The 15,934-nt window shown below is 38.6% G+C and overlaps 1 protein-coding gene and 3 long non-coding RNA genes across 5 annotated transcripts in view; 1 reads left to right on the top strand and 3 right to left on the bottom strand.

Annotated features, from left to right (window-relative positions):
• The window catches only part of LOC123313105 (tyrosine decarboxylase-like), a 192,797-nt gene that overhangs the window by 92,065 nt on the left and 84,798 nt on the right, over positions 1-15,934 (top strand). The window lies entirely within an intron of this gene.
• On the bottom strand, positions 2,110-4,989 carry LOC123313115. The gene is made up of 3 exons (XR_006537721.1): positions 4,946-4,989; positions 2,353-2,534; positions 2,110-2,169 (listed from the first exon to the last, which is right to left on the bottom strand). It is a non-coding gene; the product is annotated as an uncharacterized LOC123313115 (long non-coding RNA).
• LOC123313113 lies at positions 10,221-13,300 on the bottom strand. The gene is made up of 2 exons (XR_006537720.1): positions 10,844-13,300; positions 10,221-10,676 (listed from the first exon to the last, which is right to left on the bottom strand). It is a non-coding gene; the product is annotated as an uncharacterized LOC123313113 (long non-coding RNA).
• LOC123313111 lies at positions 13,422-15,395 on the bottom strand. The gene is made up of 2 exons (XR_006537718.1): positions 14,044-15,395; positions 13,422-13,876 (listed from the first exon to the last, which is right to left on the bottom strand). It is a non-coding gene; the product is annotated as an uncharacterized LOC123313111 (long non-coding RNA).

The raw sequence follows: 15,934 nt of genomic DNA, 5'->3' as shown, positions 1-15,934 counted from the left end.
CTATAACCCTTGGGGCAGAGAATAAGAGATACCGCACGTAGTCAGTGAAATCCCGTAGTTGCGTTAAAAATAGACATTTTCTTCGCTGTCAATCATGGTGTGCTACAACCCTTGGGGCAGCGAATAAAAGTCTCGAACAGACCCGCCCTTATTGTGTTTCATTCCCGGAGAAATACAACTACACACCGATACCGTATAGCAAGTCCTTAGCATTCGTCAGTTCTGGTTGGCGCATTTTTATTGAACCGTTAATTTTTCACTACACCCGGTATAAATTTCATAAAGTGCTCGTGACCGGATAAGATTTCCCGAATGTATTTTCACTGATAGAATCACTCATATTTTATATCACACATATCTCCCTTGTACATATAATTAGTTTCCGAAGGTGTGAATAAACTTTTACATAATTCGATTTTGACTTCTTCGTTGTCGCTACCGCCCTAGACAACACCGAGCTCTGTCTCCGGCTAGCAGCTACTCTGGTAGGTTTGCTATTCTTCCTATGAAAAGAATAGCTGGCGCTCGAGATTAAGGCTTCTCCGAGAAACGCACGTTACAAAATGGCGCCCGAGCAGGGACCGTGCAAAATCCAGTAGGAAACAACAGAGGTGAGAAACATTAACCGGACAGTGAGTGAATTCCCGAAACAGTGAGTAAAATCTAAGAACAGTGAGTAACTATTTCTTGAACCGAGAACTGTGAAAAATAAACTTGAACTGTGTTTTATTACCTGCCACTCTGTATTGAACTGTTATACTGTGAATTGAATTGGACTATATTCTGAAAATTTTCCTATTGTTGAAACCTATTGGAAATTATTTAATTATTCCTTTTGCCGATTACTTTATTGAGTTGTTGAAAAAATAACTGTTGTTGCGCCTTAATATCAGTGAAAATTATTTCCGATTTCTTATTATTTCTGATTTATTGAATTGAACTGTTTTAATTTCGTATTGAAGGTGAGTGAATTTCCGGACATTGAAAATTTATTGTCACAGTTGGTAAAATTTAATAGGTTTTAATAGTGAATCACCTATTACCCTGTTGATAACTTGTCTTTTATTTTCTTTTGACCTGTACTGTTGAAACTTACCAATTATTTCTGATTTTTCTGAAAACTGAAATTCGATTATTGCGATTTATTTTCCGAATATTGAACTTGAAAAACTGTTTGGAAATTAACCTGTGCGTTCTGGTGCGATTCGAATTTCGGGAAATTTTCCGGACTATACGAAACGACTTGCGAGTGTGTGCGGTATTTCGCGAATATTTTCGAACTTTAGTTCGACTGATTGACAATTTTTTTTTCGAGTAACGTTGGACTTGTAAAAATTTTTAGTGTGATACATCGGGACTTAGATTATTTTAGTGCGCCGGGACTTGAACTTAGATTTTTTTTTTCTGATACACCGGGATTTTATTTTTTTTTTTTTGGGGTTACACCGATACCCACTTCGAACTTAAGTGAGTAGGTTAGCTAACGATTAACTCACCGGGTTGGACTTAGAACTTAAACAGATTGTGAAAGACATACCGAGTGTGAAAGATTGGTGCGTTCTGAATCGGACTTAGTTGAAAATAATATGTCGAACATGGATGTGAACCGGTTACTCAGTGATGAACTTACATACGAATTACAACTGAGAGGACAATCGATACCGGGTACTGTGATGACTAAACGGAGTCTACTACGACAAGTACTTCAGTCTAATGAACCTCTATTACCCCCAACGTCATTGAATCCCGCCTCGGAGATTGAGATTTGTCAAAATAAACTCACCGATTTGGTGGAATCCCTTCAGAACTTCAATCATGAGAATGCAGCTAACGAATTTTCGCGAATTTACACCCGATTAATACACATACAAGGAAGGCTGGACTTTATTGTTACTGCAGACACAACACAGTTACAACTAGTTGGACAAATGAAGGCGACTACAGCTAAGGCGTTGGAAACACTCAAGGAGCTACGTCAGAAGAGTAATCGTGAACAGCCGCAACCATCTAACCGACATCAGAGGTCTCTCTTAGATGTGGAGGTGCCCAGTTCACCTGGTGTGTCACCGATCCAACCGGAGAGGATGTCAAGGGTCGAAACATCACTTATCGACTTGGGAGATGGTGTCGATCCTCCTGTAGCAGTGGATGTCTCACGTACTGGTACACCTGTAAGGAATCCAACATTAGAACAGGTCATGAATGAGACAAGACAGACATGTACAGCGTTACTGCGACAGTTACCAGCGATACCTCTCACGCAGTCACAGGACTGTAGAACAACAACACCTGAGGGTCTGACACAGGGTAGATGGATTAATTCTACCCGAAGGGTGTCTTTTCCACACTTACCTGCACCTTGGATAAGTTCTGACCGACCAGTCATCACAACACCTGCCAGATCGGAACCGGAGTCCCGGTCAACAGTACCGACTGTCCCTGTACACAAGTGGAACATTTCCTTTGATGGCACTGGAAGTGTGACCGGATTCCTTGAAGAAGTGGAGAGGCTGGCTGAATCCCGTAGAGTGTCCCTGGAACAAGTCTTTGAATCAGTTTATGAATTACTACGAAAGGATGCAAGGGATTGGTTTATTCCCAGGAGAGGTACTTTCGAGGATTGGGAGGATTTCAGCAACCAACTGAAAGAAGCATTTCTGCCTGTCAACTATGAGGAGAATCTGTTGGAAGAAATAAAAAGACGAACACAAGGACCTGAAGAAAAGTTGCTCCTATATGTTACCCGGATGCAGAACTTATTCCAGAAACTCACCTATACAAAACCATCCGAAGTGGAGCAGATCCGACTCATCCGACAGAGGTTGATTCCGCCCTTACAGCAGGCCTTGGCCTTCCAGGAGACCAAGACGTATGATGAACTTCTCCGTAAGGGAAAAGTTTTTGAACTGGTCCAGTGGCAGATGAGCCAGTACACCCGGCCGCCCTCAAAACCAGGTTTCGTGGAGGAGCCTCACCTGACGTACACTCCCCGTCGACTGAACCGATGTCAGGCGAGTTTTTCTGTGGATACCGGAGAGCAGGTTCATCAAACAACTGATCGCGGGGAGTCAGCCCCGCCGACGCAGGCCAACCAGACACGACTTTCTCCGCGGGGGGAAAGCCGTCCAGAGTCACACCGATCCAGAGAGTCAATGGTCCGGCGACAGGAATCACACCGTCCGACTTCTGGAGACAGCTCCGAAGGTCGACCCGGAGATTCAACGCCGCCACCCCGCCGTGAAGCCGAGGATAGCCACGCTGACCGGACCGAATCACCATCAAGGAGGAGAGTGTCCTTCCAGACACAGTGTTTCCGATGTGGTGGATATGGCCACATGCGTCGAGAATGTCGCAGGCCACCGAAAATTTTCTGTTCTCGATGTCAGAGGGAGAACATTCTCTCACGAGATTGTCCCTGCCGTCCGGAAAACTAGACGGAGGTATGGAGAAGGAGTCGACCATATCTCCCAACACACTGACTCCCATAACATCGACCGCCTGGAATGATAACCGACCGCTTGTTGAAGTTAAGATAGCCGGAAAGCACTACAAAGCATTAATTGACACGGGAGCCACGAAGAGTTTCGTAAGTCGGAAAGTGGCAGAACAATGTGAAAGCAAGGGAATCACCGGACAACATGTTGAGAATGGTTTCGTGGTGGTTGCAAATGGTCAACCCACGACAACACCCAAACTCTACACTACCGCCGTTCACCTGGCTGATTATTCCTTGACCGACGTAGAATTTTTGTTGGTTCCTGATTTACCAGTTGACCTCATTCTAGGAATGGACGTATTAGGAAGGTTCAATTTTTCCATTAACCTCAGTACCGCGGACTGTTACCTGGAAGGTCGACTGATTGCCAAACCAACACCGAAAATTCAAGAAGCTGTTGAGGTGCAGGGCCGGAGAAAATCCCTGAAAACACCTGCGGACAGCCCGTCACCTAAATCGTTACCGTCCGTAGATTCCGTATACCTGGCCGAAATAGAAACAACCCAGTGCAAATGGTACAAAAAGAAGTTACAGGAGGTGGAAAAGGACCCAGCAAATTTTCCTGACTACGCCGTTGAAAATGGAAAACTGTTGCGACATTTCTGGGACTCATCCGACTTCACAGAAGATGGAACCGGCCAACCCTGGAAACTCTGTGTACCGACCGAACAGCGAATAGAAGTACTGAAGGAAAACCACGACTCAGAACTAGCAGGTCACATGGGGATTGCCAAAACGATTGCACGGATAGCCAGAAACTACTACTGGCCAGGGATGTTTAGAGACATTGCGAAATACGTGAGGAACTGCACATCGTGCCAAAAGTACAAAGTTTCGCAACAGAAAACCCCTGGTAAGATGCAACCACACCGAATGGCGGATGCGCCGTTCCAAGAAGTATCCACAGACATTGTAGGACCATTGCCACGGTCAAAGAAGGGAAACTCCTACATCGTGGTAATGCAAGACCGGTTCACAAAGTGGGTAGAGTGTCGTCCGTTGCGGAAAGCCACCGCCAAAACTGTTTATTCGGCCCTCTACGAACAAGTCATACTGAAATACGGTTGCCCAAAACTAGTAATATCAGACAATGGAGTACAATTCGACAGCAGGCTATTCAAGAACAGTCTCCGAGAGCTGAACATCGCTCACCGTTTCACACCACCGTATACCCCTCAATGCAATCCTGTAGAAAGAGCTAACCGTACCCTAAAGACAATGATAGCACAGTTTTGTGAAACCGATCAACGAACCTGGGATGAAAAGATAGGAGAGTTAACGTTTGCCATCAACACCGCTAAACAGGAGTCTACTGGATTCACACCGGCATTTTTGAATTATGGAAGGGAACTAGAAGTCCCGAGGGCGATTTATTCGACAAACCCCCACAATAATGAAATGAACGGAGAATCCAACCGTACAGAAGAAGCAAACAGAGACGTGACTTACCGTACTCAACAGATCAAACATCTCCAGGAGGCTTATGAGTTCGTCCGAACCAGACTGTACCGTGCCTTCCAACAACAGGCACACCACTACAATCTTCGACGAAGAGAAGTCCGATACCATGTGGGAGATAAAGTTCTACGCCGAGACCGTCCTTTATCCTCGGCCGTTGACAGTTTCGCCGCCAAGTTGGCCCCGAAGTTTTCCGGACCGTTTACCGTTGTTAAAGTTGTTTCACCTGTCGTCTACGACCTGAAAGATACAGAGGGTAGAAAAATCACTAACATACACATTAAAGATTTAAAACCATTTCATGCATAATATATATTATTGTCATGATCCGTTAACCGTTCTATAGAAATAACCTCTGAAAGGAGGAAATCCGTTATTTTTCCGTTACCGAATATATATATATTTTTCCGTTACCGAATATATATATTTTTCCGTTACTAATTATATTATTATTTTCCGTTTACCTGTTTATCTGAATAACTGTAGTTGCTCGATCAACCAGAACCAGTGCATCCAGACAGTCTATCTCCAAGAATCAGCGGATAGAACCACCCCGGAAGAAGTTAAACAAGTTCCGCAGGTCAACCAGTAGGGAGTTAGCCCTCTTTGCCTGTCCAAGAAGCCGAAGCTACCTACAAGGAGAAATCTCGTTAATAGGATGCCCATTATCAAACATAATTATAACCGACTACACCGTAACAATTCCGTTCAAATTCCGTACAGGCACCACCGTTGACCGAAATACTGTATCTACAGATTTTCATCCGTTCAGCATACAATTAAATATAAATCAAACCTGATAAAACTGTCTGAGAAATCTGTTATTCATGTAAGGAATACCAATAAAGGATACTGTTTCACCTTGCAACTGAGTATATCCGTCTATTAATCCAATAGATCTTGTACAGATGTTTTGTATTATTGATCTAATTTCGGCAATCAACCTGATTACCTGAATACCAATCATTGTTATTGTTTTCAAACACCTTGCATTAATAGTTATTATTACAACACTTGCTGTAATCGCAAACTTACTCAATTGATATAAATTGTTATTGTTGTTATGAATACGGGAATTCAATTAAAGAAAGCTGAAGATTAAACATCTCATCATTTCCACCGGTTTCCCATTACATGGCGATCCTGCCATACTAGTAAAACATCAGTGTTGAATAATTCTGACCAATATTCGTAAAGTGTTTAGTCGGATGAATAAAGGGATGGCAAAGTGAAAAATTCGAAGAACTTAAAATGGGAAGTTCAAATTCCAAGGACACCACCCAGACGGTAAAAGAAAATGGAGCGATCAATTCGAACTTCATTGTACAAGAGAGTGAGTACATCTCAAAGGACATGAAAATCGTGTTGTATTTGATTTTGGCTGTGTTGGTGCTCAACTTGATTTTCAAGGAATATAAAATGCACAAAAAAAATTTGGTGAAGAGGTTCAGGCGAGAGGCTACTGCATCAAGGGCGTCTGTGGCAGCAATCTAGTGATAGGAGGCAGCGACGAAAACATTCCGTGAGTGAAGTTAAAGTGCTGTTGTGTGCGTGGAACAAAGGGTGAGCTCGTTTTGACTATTTATGATGACAATTGCGGTTTATTTTTAATTAACAGTTGATAGAAATTTTATGCAGGCTCAAAAAAGAGAAGCTGTATTAGGCAACCTTTCAATAATAATAACTGAATTGAAAAAACAATCTAAAAGAATACTAAAGAAAAATGTTCCAAAGAGCAATTCAATTAGAGTTGAAGTTCGAGATAATTTGGTAGCTCTCTTCAACGAGTTTACAAAAAGCGTAGCTAGTTCTTGGCAATATTTAGATAATACAGATAGGCAATCAATAAAAACTGATTTTCACTATATCCGAGACAAGGTTATTCGTTCTTTTCAAACTTTAGGTGTTGAATATCAGGTTCCAGTGTCTTGTGTAGAACAAATCAATATATTATCGTTAGAAGAAGAGTCCCAAGACGAAGACGAAAAAATCATGGCGATGACTACAACAGAATTTTTCAATTTGGCAAGCAAAATCATTCCAAATCAGTTCGACGGAAATGTTGATAATTTGAGATCCTTTTTAGATTCGTTAGAACTCCTTCAGGAGAATAGCGCGGATCACCAGGATAGAGCCGTGTCTTTTGTAAAAACTAGACTAGTCGGAAAGGCGCGTAATTTAATTTCTGACGGAGATGATCTAAATGATATTGCGAGGAAGTTGAAACATGCCCTAAAAGGTGAAAGTTCGAACCTTCTAACATCCAAATTATTGAATTTAAGGCAAAACCATAAGGACACTTCCACTTATGCAGCAGAGATTGAGCAGTTGGCTCAGAAATTACAAAATGCTTTCATAAGTGAGGGTGTTCCTAATGAAGTAGCCGAAAAATATGCAGTTCAAACTACTTCCAGGGCACTTAGTCAAAATTCAAATACCGAAAGAGCTCGTGTAGTGATAGAAGCTGGCAATTTCAGCTCTGTCCAGGAAATCATGACAAAATTTTTAAACGTTAACACTCAACCGTCGCCTGCAAACAACGTATTCTTTATGAATAACAATAATAATTCACGCAACAGACATCCGTTCAATAATAACCGGCGTGGTTCAGGGAGAAATTTTCAAAATTCATACCGTGGTTTCAGAAATTCACACAATTTCAATGCCGGGAGAGGTCAATATCGATTCGCTGGAAATAGGTATGACAATAATAGTAGACCTAGTGGCAGAGGTAACGGACAAACTAATGCCAATGTCAGATTTTTGGAATTGTCAAACCAGGGAAACCAATCGGACCCCCAACCGGTTCGATTGGGGGAGACAGAGCAATAAATATTTATCAGCTAGATTTATCTCTTTCGAATTTTGTAGCCGTTGAAACTAAGATAACTCGAGAAAAGGTCACTTTGTTGGTAGATACCGGGGCTGATGTTTCTATATTAAAAGTAGGGAAAATTTTGTTCCAAAATTCTGTTGATAATTCTAAAATAATTGATATCAAAGGTGTAACTGAGGGATTGACAAAATCTTTGGGTGTTATTAATACTGAAATATGGGTGAAAAATAATCAAACTATCGGACATAATTTTCACGTGGTAAGCGACGACTTTCCAATTCCGGGAGATGGAATTCTAGGCAGGGATTTTCTTATCAAATATAGTGCTAATTTAGATTATGGTCGGTGGACGTTGAATCTTCGATATTTTAATAAGAACTTTGTGATTCCTATTCTAAGCGGAGTTGAGGAAAACCAAATTCATATACCACCACGTTGTGAAGTAATTAGGCAAATACCATCTCTTAAAAATATTTCGGAAAGTGTATTAGTGTTGAATAAAGAACCTTTACCAGGAGTTTTCATTGCACGAACGGTCGTGTCTCCAGGAGAAGGTTTGGTAAAAATCATGAACACTACTTTCGAAAGTGTTATTTTGAAAAACATTCAGCTAGAAGTAATAAGTCTAGATAAGTTCAACATCTATAACATTAATGCTGATCATAATGATAGGCATGAAAAACTAATGAATCAACTAAATAAGGAAATGCCGGATTTCATTCGATCAGAAGTTATTAGTTTATGTAAAGATTATTCAGATATTTTTGCATTGAAAGATGATATTTTGACAGTAAATAATTTTTACAAACAAAAATTAAAATTATCGGATCCGAAACCAGTATACACAAAAAATTATAGGCTACCAATGGCACAAAAGGAAGACATTAAAAATCATGTGCAAAAGTTGCTTCAACACAAAATCATAGAACCTTCAGTGTCAGAATACAATAACCCCATTTTATTAGTACCAAAAAAAGGACCAAATGGCCAAAAATCCTCAAGGCTTGTTTTAGACTTTCGAAACGTAAATAAAAAACTAATTGCTGATAAATTTCCTCTCCCACGTATAGACGACATTTTGGATCAGTTAGGTCGAGCAAAATGGTTTTCTGTTATTGATTTATATTCAGGATTTCATCAAATTGAACTGGACGTAGACTCCCGTGATATAACTTCATTCAGTACGGAATCAGGTTCCTATAGGTTTACACGCCTACCCTTTGGTTTATCTGTAAGTCCTAATAGTTTTCAAAGGACTAGTGAGCCAGGAGATTCGCCTATACTGGATAGATTCGCTTATACTGATAGATTCGCCTAGTCGGTGGATTCCCCTTCACGGGCTGATTCACTTTTAGACCAGGCTCGGGCCTACGGCCCTCGCTGGTTGCCTATCGTCCGTGCTCGGGCCTACGGCCCTCGCTGTTCCCCCCCTCACAAACAGGGCTCGGGCCTGCGGCCCTCGCAGTTAGTTACCCAGAGACCAGGCTCGGGCCTACGGCCCTCGCTGTTCCCCGCCTCACAAACAGGGCTCGCTGTTAGTTACCTATAGACCGGGCTCGGGCCTACGGCCCTCGCTTTTTATCTATCAAAAAAAAAAAAAGAAAACGGTTTCCGTACTTGCAATTATTCCATACATAACACCTGTCGCCGAAATCCAATACCAAGTATGGACGTAAATCCATCGTAATATATAAAAGCATCGCTCTTTGTGATTTATTCAAAGGAAATACGAAAAAAGTCGTCAAAATCGAAAAAAAACGTGCTAAATATTTCCATTGAAAATTTCCTTCCAACGCGCCAAATGATACGCCCATGTTCATTCCCAAGGTCAATTTTCTCCTTATTCAGTTGTCAAACCCAACATATCTATGATCGTTCCTTTGGCGAATTATGAAATAATTTCAAGATTCTTGTAGAATATGCCAATTTTCAATTTGAAAACGTATTAATTATCGATATTCCATTCAATAACCAAGTAAATTCGTCCTATATTATGCTATTTATCGTGCTATGAATCATAGAAGCATATTTATAATAAGTATAAAATCAATTCGTTATTAGTTATTTCGTAATCATTGAACTCTAAAAGAACTTCTTTCAGAGTTCACAGTTCGAAATTCATAACCGATATCTTTTACTATGCTTCAATAACTCACCGAATACTGGAAAACATCATTACAATATTTAAACTGAAATGTCTCAATAATAATTTGAGGCATATAAAAGTTTTGATCAATATGGTTATACCAAGCTAGACTAAATTTTCCATTTAACTGCATATATTATTGCGAAAACCATTAAAAAATAGTTATGAAATAAACATAAGGAGAGAGCTTTGCTTACTTCATGGAATCCTGAAAATTCACATTAAATTTTTCATCATAGATTCAAATAATGTTCACTGTTTATGCAGGTATTCATAGCAATAAGTGGGCAATGTAAGAATATTTATTGATTGAAGAATATAACAGTATCGTACATTCTTCTTGAAATGTGAATTTTATTAATACATTAGCATGAACCTCTGATATTAAGCTGTTACATATATTTGGAAATAAACCCTCAAAATTATCTTTCCTACAATATTATGTAATAATATATTTCTTAACTTTCAAGAGTTGCAAGATATAAACATTTTGCTCAGATTACTTCAAATGATTTTCCATCCTAGTATAACTTTTCAAAAGTGGCAGCGCAAAAATATCAGTTCTCATCATTCGATATCTGGCAAAATCCACTGGAATCTGTTTCTACATACCACATCACAATTTTCATCCACTTGAATAGTTACAAATAATTTGATTTTCAAGTCCTGCTATTTACTCTCTATGAAAAAGTAAAATTTGACATATCCTTCGCTCATCTACCCTTGAATTGTTCTGCATGCTAGAACATGAGAAAATTTGTATAAACATATAAACTAAGACTGTTTGAGGAAGTTGAAAGAGATCTATGTAATCTTGTAAATTCTTTTTTACATAAAAGTGGCCAAAAATCAGCTGATTTTCAAAGATATATGAGATATAAGAGGTTATATTTGTATATTGACCTACCTCCGAGGTTGCTCTCTCAAATTGAATTCTCTTCCAAGGGTCGTTCTGATACATTCAACTCATCTTGAAGTGATCAACAAATATCTATGTCATTGTTTTTCAGGAGAAGTTTCGAACCATCAGAAAGGATCAATTCATTGTAAAATACATCTTCATATAGCATATATAAGTGTTTAGTAGTCATTTTCACTATATGTGAACGCCACATTTCATAAAACTTGATTGGTAAATCGAATGTTTCAATACACTATGATTTGTATTACTCAAATTCTAACGGTACTAACCAATACTTCTACACCTTGTTTGGGAATATTTGTTTCATTCTGATGATGTACTGTTGGAATGCACTTCTCACATCTCCATTCACGAAGGCATTATTTGATGGATTGTCGAGTTTTTCTTATACACAACGACTTGTGAAATAAATCAAGTTTCCCCAATTTGACATAACCTCTATCAATCATATTTCATCATAGACCAAGAATTATTATAACCATGTACGATCCATAATATTTGTGAAATATGCTATATTTTGATTAGAAAACGTATTATTTATCGATATTTCATTCAATAACCGCTCGGAATCGTTCGATATTATGCTGAAAACAGTGAAAACTGATAACTGTAGAGTGATTTCTCGAAATGTCATATGAAATTTCATCGAACCTCCCTCAGTGTCGTAATGATGATTATGAAATATTTTCAAGATTGGTGTGAAATATGCAAATTTTCAATTTGAAAACGTATTAATTATCGATTTTCCATTCAAAAATCAATTGAATTCGTTCTAAATTATATCAGAAATTAAAAATATTGCTCATAATAATTACGACAAACGAACTTTTGAGCGACCGCCCCTTTTTCGCGAAATAGAATGTTCCATTTCACGACAACTGTCAGCGATTGAAATGTTCGATGATAGACGTCAAAACTGACCATTTTCTTACGCTTTTTTCAAACATTTCCGTTCCGAAATAGAAAGTAACGTATGTTTCAAACGATTATATCGTTCTCGGAGAAGGATTACACGGCCATCAATTTATCCTCACCAACTTTATCCATTAAGAATAGGCATTTTTCCGGACCCATATTTTCCGAAACGTCTGTGCACCCGTTACTTACCATCTTAGAGGGCAAAAATTTTTACGAAAATTCGTCATTTTCGCGAATTAATTTAAAAATATCCGAGATCGAAATCGAAAAAAGCGGCTCCATTCGGAACTAATTCGAAATCTCTACTTTCTTCTCGCGAAAACCCCCAATCTCTAGCACCCAACACGGCCGAGTAAACTGTTCCTTCATTTTAGTCTACATAACCCGAAATTATTTTAGTATATATAGACTAGTGAGCCAGGAGATTCGCCTATATTGATAGATACGCCTATACTGATAGATAGTGAGCCAGGAGATTCGCCTATACTGGATAGATTCGCTTATACTGATAGATTCGCCTAGTCGGTGGATTCCCCTTCACGGGCTGATTCACTTTTCGACCAGGCTCGGGCCTACGGCCCTCGCTGGTTGCCTATCGTCCGTGCTCGGGCCTACGGCCCTCGCTGTTCCCCCCCTCACAAACAGGGCTCGGGCCTGCGGCCCTCGCAGTTAGTTACCCAGAGACCAGGCTCGGGCCTACGGCCCTCGCTGTTCCCCGCCTCACAAACAGGGCTCGGGCCTGCGGCCCTCGCTGTTAGTTACCTATAGACCGGGCTCGGGCCTACGGCCCTCGCTTTTTATCTATCAAAAAAAAAAAAAGAAAACGGTTTCCGTACTTGCAATTATTCCATACATAACACCTGTCGCCGAAATCCAATACCAAGTATGGACGTAAATCCATCGTAATATATAAAAGCATCGCTTTTTGTGATTTATTCAAAGGAAATACGAAAAAAGTCGTCAAAATCGAAAAAAAACGTGCTAAATATTTCCATTGAAAATTTCCTTCCAACGCGCCAAATGATACGCCCATGTTCATTCCCAAGGTCAATTTTCTCCTTATTCAGTTGTCAAACCCAACATATCTATGATCGTTCCTTTGGCGAATTATAAAATAATTTCAAGATTCTTGTAGAATATGCCAATTTTCAATTTGAAAACGTATTAATTATCGATATTCCATTCAATAACCAAGTAAATTCGTTCTATATTATGCTATTTATCGTACTATGAATCATAGAAGCATATTTATAATAAGTATAAAATATCAATTCGTTATTAGTTATTTCTTAATCATTGAACTCTAAAAGAACTTCTTTCAGAGTTCACAGTTCGAAATTCATAACCGATATCTTTTACTATGCTTCAATAACTCAGCAAATACTGGAAAACATCATTACAATATTTAAACTGAAATGTCTCAATAATAATTTGAGGCATATAAAAGTTTTGATCAATATCGTTATACCAAGCTAGACTAAATTTTCCATTTAACTACATATATTATTGCGAAAACCATTAAAAAATAGTTATAAACATAAGAGAGCTTTGCTTACTTCATGGAATCCTGAAAATTCACATTAAATTTTTCATCATAGATTCAAATAATGTTCACTGTTTATGCAGGTATTCATAGCAATAAGGGGGCAATGTAAGAATATTTATTGATTGAAGAATATAACAGTATCGTACATTCTTCTTGAAATGTGAATTTTATTAATACATTAGCATGAACCTCTGATATTAAGCTGTTACATATATTTGGAAATAAACCCTCAAAATTATCTTTCCTACAATATTATGTAATAATATATTTCTTAACTTTCAAGAGTTGCAAGATGTAAACATTTTGCTCAGATTACTTCAAACGATTTTCCATCTTAGTATAACTTTTCAAAAGTGGCAGCGCAGAAATATCAGTTCTCATCATTCGATATCTGGCAAAATCCACTGGAATCTGTTTCTACATACCACATCACAATTTTCATCCACTTGAATAGTTACAAATAATTTGATTTTCAAGTCCTGCTTATTTACTCTCTATGAAAAAGTAAAATTTGACATATCCTTCGCTCATCTACCCTTGAATTGTTCTGCGTGCTAGAACATGAGAAAATTTGTATAAACACATAAACTAACACTGTTTGAGAGAAGTTGAAAGAGATCTATGTAATCTTGTAATTTTTTTTTACATAAAATTGGCCAAAAATCAGCTGATTTTCAAAGATATATGAGATATAAGAGGTTATATTTGTATATTGACCTACCTCCGAGGTTGCTCTCTCAAATTGAATTCTCTTCCAAGGGTCGTTCTGATACATTCAACTCATCTTGAAGTGATCAACAAATATCTATGTCATTGTTTTTCAGGAGAAGTTTCGAACCATCAGAAAGGATCAATTCATTGTAAAATACATCTTCACATAACATATATAAGTGTTTAGTAGTCATTTTCACTATATGTGAACGCCACATTTCATAAAACTTGATTGGTAAATCGAATGTTTCAATACACTATGATTTGTATTACTCAAATTCTAACGGTACTAACCAATACTTCTACACCTTGTTTGGGAATATTTGTTTCATTCTGATGATGTACTGTTGGAATGCACTTCTCACATCTCCATTCACGAAGGCATTATTTGATGGATTGTCGAGTTTTTCTTATACACAACGACTTGTGAAATAAATCAAGTTTCCCCAATTTGACATAACCTCTATCAATCATATTCCATCATAGACCAAGAATTATTATAACAATGTACGATCCATAATATTTGTGAAATATGCTATTTTTTGATTAGAAAACGTATTATTTAACGATATTTCATTCAATAACCGCTCGGAATCGTTTGATATTATGCTGAAAACAGTGAAAACTGATAACTGTAGAGTGATTTCTCGAAATGTCATATGAAATTTCATCGAACCTCCCTCAGTGTCGTAATGATGATTATGAAATATTTTCAAGATTGGTGTGAAATATGCCAATTTTCAATTTGAAAACGTATTAATAATCGATTTTCCATTCAAAAATCAATTGAATTCGTTCTAAATTATATCAGAAATTAAAAATATTTCTCATAATAATTACGACAAACGAACTTTGGGCGACCGCCCCTTTTTCGCGAAATGGAATGTTCCATTTCACGACAACTGTCAGCGATTGAAATGTTCGATGATAGACGTCAAAAATTGATCATTTTCTTACGCTTTTTTCATACATTTCCGTTCGGAAATAGAAAGTAACGTATGTTTCAAACGATTATATCGTTCTCGGAGAAGGGTTACACGGCCATCAATTAATCCTAACCAACTTTATCCATTAAAAATAGGCATTTTTCCCGACCCATCTTTCGACACGAAACGTCTGTGCACCCGTTACTTACCATCTTAGAGGGCAAAAATTTTTACGAAAATTCGTCATTTTCGCGAATTAATTTAAAAATATCCGAGATCGAAATCGAAAAAAGCGGCTCCATTCGGAACTAATTCGGAATCTCTACTTTCTTCTCGCGAAAACCCCAAATCTCTAGCACCCAACACGGCCGAGTAAACTGTTCCTTCATTTTAGTCTACATAACACGAAATTCTTTTAGTATATATAGACTAGTGAGCCAGGAGATTCGCCTATATTGATAGATACGCTTATACTGATAGATAGTGAGCCAGGAGATTCGCCTATATTGATAGATTAGCCTATATTGATAGATTCGCCTAGTTGGTAGATTCTCCTTCACAGGCTTATTCACATTTCGACCAGGCTCGGGCCTTCGGCCCTCGCTGTTTGCCTATCGACAATGCTCGGGCCTTCGGCCCTCGCTGTTTGCCTATCGACCAGGCTCGGGCCTACGGCCCTCGCTGTTTGCCTATCGACCGGGCTCGGGCCTACGGCCCTCGCTTTTGGTCCATCAAATGAAAAAAAAAAATGGTTTCCGTACATGCAATTATTCCATACATAACACCTGTCTCCCAAATCCAATACCAAGTATGGCCGAAAAACCATCGTTATATTTGTGATAGTTCCTATCTACAAAAAGGGAGAAAAAGATAAGTTAGAAAATTATAGACCCATAAGCCTACTACCAGCCTTTTCCAAGATATTTGAAATGTGCATCAGTCAACAATTGCTCGTTTTTCTGGAGAAACATAAGA

This window comes from Coccinella septempunctata, chromosome 5 (genome assembly GCF_907165205.1).
Source record: "Coccinella septempunctata chromosome 5, icCocSept1.1, whole genome shotgun sequence".
NCBI classification, from domain to species: Eukaryota; Metazoa; Arthropoda; class Insecta; order Coleoptera; family Coccinellidae; genus Coccinella; species Coccinella septempunctata.
This window is presented reverse-complemented; position numbering and strand designations above follow the sequence as displayed.